The following is a 3,581-nucleotide window of genomic DNA, read 5'->3' as shown; positions in this document are numbered from 1 at the left end:
AACCCAAACTCCACGTTTAAAGCAGAAGAGCAACTGTTCTCAGGTCAGATTCCGTAGCTATGGTCCATACTCCTTTGTTGTTGCATCACTGTATTTACTCATACCAACTACTTTCGAATTTGAAGGATCCAATGAAACTCCAATGGCGCAACAGGTATGTTTTAAACCTATTTCTTTAACTGGATTGATGTTCTAACTTCTTGCTCTATGTTGATTTCAGTTTAAGTTGTATAAACAGTTATGTTCTCATGTGATGCACATTACAAGTGCTACCAATGCTGTGTAGTTTCTCACACTTATATTCTGCCTATGCTGTTGTGTCTTAAAAATATATGAGTTGAACTGTGTCTCTATCTTGATTAGGGGACATAAACTAGAATGATATGGACAATACAGTGACCATAGTACATAGATATATGTTTGTTTCATGCTGTTATCCTGTCCACCTTACTACTGAACCGGTTTACCAAAATGAGTTTGGTATACTACAAGCTAGACCTATGATGTGTCTGCTTGTTTCTCTTGTAGTATGCAAACATAATATTGGAGAAGAGCACCCCACTATGCAATGGTAGAGAAAGTAATGCAGATAAGGTTCAAGATAGTGAGACAACCCTGTTGGTCTCCAAGAAAGGTGATAAAAACGATCTTGTAGACAGTGAGAAAACCCCACAGTCCTGCGTTGATGTAGTGTTCGAGTTACTGGCCAGTACTGCTGGCACAAGCTCTTCGAACTCGCTGCCTGAATCACTTCGGCTTCTTCAGTCTCAGCTACAAGCTGAAAGGCATCAGTCAGCTGTGCTGCGGTAAGAAGCCGAAGGACTGAGGAAGTCCCTGCAGAATTCAGATGCGTACTTTCTTGTGCAACAGCAAGCGCTAGAGGATTTAAGCGCCAAACAAGAGAAAGTTAATAAGCTTGCTAAGCATCTTGCCAGCATTATGGGTACCCAGGATATTGTTTCTTGCACTCTTCTGAAGTGGTTTCAGTTCTGGACTTGTTTTGCTGCAGCGTTTATATGTTGTTGTGTTCCCTATATTTGCACTGGGGGTGAACTTTGATGCCCAGTGGATGTAATATGTGTAATAGCCGTGATAGACTAGCATAAGTTGCTTGCTTATTTATTTCCTTGTTGTCTTGTTTATTTGTTTGCTTGTAGTCAGTGCAGTTCTTTTTCCGCGGTTTGCTAGTGGCTGCAATAACCTATTTTTTAAAACTAGGCCACAATAACCATGGGCTAATATTTACTGTAGTGACACTGGGCCTCCTACGGGCCGTAGAAATAGTGGGCCGTCTATGGGCCGTAGAAACAGTAGGCCTTCTACGGGCTGTAGAAACATTGGGCCTTCTACGGGTCATAGAAACAATGGGCCTTCTACGGGCCATATCATCAATGGGCCTTATACGGGTCGTATGATCGATTGGCCAAACATGGGCCAATAACAGGCCGCATTATGGCCGTAAACGGGATAGAGTTGGAATCGTCTGTTCATGGGCCGACCATAACGGGCCATCGTTAATAGGCTGTATTTGATGACGCTATGAAAACGGCCCAATGTATTAACGGACCACAAACGGGCCGACTGTAACCACGGGCTGAATTGGGCCCACAAGTAGAAAATTACAGTAACGGGCCGTATGTAAATGAATGCTCGAAATGAGCCCAAGAATAAATGGGCTCTGAGAAGGCCGAAAGATAACATGGGCTAGAAACGGCCCAACTGAATAACGGGCCATTAAGTGATACATTGTTCATTACGGGCCAGTATCACCACGGGTCGTTAATGGGTCTAAAGTGATACACTGTTCATTGCAGGCCAGTTTCACCACGGGCCGTTAATAGGCCAAGAGTAACATAGGGCCTCATTGGACCGAAAGACGTCATGGACCATACATGGGCCAGAAGTGAAAACGGGCTGGAATCATATTGGATGGCCCAGATGACGCTACTGGGCCTAATTCGGGTAGGGCGTAACGGGCCTTGGGTTAGCGGGCTGTAAATGGGCTATATGCGAACAGGCCATTAATAGGCTTTCCATGGGCCGGCCCATCACCTTTTGACCAAGTCAAACGGGCCGGCCTTTTCACAGGAATGGGCCTCTGTTGGGCCGTGCCACGTGTCGATGTATCATAGGCGCCTTCTGTCTAATGAGTGGATGACATATGTCCCAACAATGAGCCGACACGTGTTTCCTCCAGCCAATGACGATTTTACATGTGGAAAATCCCCATTGGTCAGGGCTGTTAATGGGTTATCGGATCCAAAACCTGACCCGATAGCTTAACGACGTTTCATTACGGTGGATGCCACGTGTTGGTCACCCTTGACGAAAGCACTTCTGTGACGCGCGATTTATCGTCATGGAAGTGGACACTTCCGTGATGATAATTTTGCTAATGTCATGGAACACTTCTACGACAGCACAGGTATGACTATCTTGATTCTGTCATAAATTTGTCATGGATGTACATGCATGAAAAAAAACGCGACCTACTATGACAAATACGTATCATCACGGAAGTGTATTTTTTTTTGTAGTGACTTGAACTCCATTGCCCTGTGGTGTGATGTTGCAATGTTTGCTGAACAACTATAAATGTTAGGTGATTAATCCGATCCCTTTTGCATGGTAAAACTTATATTCATGGGAAATGTGCTCCGAAGCTAGGGTAAATAACCCCATTTGTAGTCAAGTTTTTTGGCCCTACTCTAAATGAGCGAAATCATTTTTATTAACACCTATTCAATCTATATAGTGTAGATTCAATGTCTCACTATTCATTGAATTAATCTTCATATTTCTATGGGTTTTTTGACAGAACGTGCTTTAATAGAAAACCATTAAAAACACGTTAAAATATGAAAATGGAAACTAAGTTCGGATCCTTCTTATTCAGTATGAAATGAAGCTTTGGTGGAAAAAATTCAAAAACCTAAACCCTACCTCCTCTCCTTGAACTCTCTGCAACGTTGTACGTGATAGCCCATATGTGTGAAGGTTTTTTCATGAAAATGTCCATGGAACAAGTTTATGAATTTTGTTAGTGACATGTCACATAAGACAACATTGTGCGCAGGTTTTATATTTTTTTTGATTTTTTAATTAATGGTGCTCATTTGACCATGATCGTCCAGCTAGGTTTTTTTTTTGAAAATGACCGTAGATCAAGTTTAGTATTTTTCCTCATTAGTGTGTCTTATAAAACGATGAACGACGAAGGTTTCATAATTTTTGGATTTCTTTGAAATTAGTTATGCTTAGTTGAATATTGGTCAAACCCTAGATAACCCCGTTGACCAACTGAAAACACCTCTAAACCCCATAGGGTTTCGCCTAAATCAAGCTCTGAACATCAGTCATCTGATCATACCCTAGCGCCAAGCAACAGCCCTCAGATATGGTCTTCTAGAAGTAATTTCGAGGCCATTGAGGGAGTTCCGGACTAGGGGGTGTCCGGATAGCCGAACTATCATCATCGGCCGGACTCCAAGACTATGAAGATACAAGATTGAAGACTTCGTCCCGTGTCCGGATGGGACTTTCCTTGGCGTGGAAGGCAAGCTTGGCGATACGGATATGTA

Source organism: Triticum dicoccoides, chromosome 3B, assembly GCF_002162155.2.
Source record: "Triticum dicoccoides isolate Atlit2015 ecotype Zavitan chromosome 3B, WEW_v2.0, whole genome shotgun sequence".
Classification (NCBI taxonomy): Eukaryota; Viridiplantae; Streptophyta; class Magnoliopsida; order Poales; family Poaceae; genus Triticum; species Triticum dicoccoides.
The sequence above is the reverse complement of the archived record's forward strand: the minus strand, read 5'-3'. Positions refer to the sequence as shown.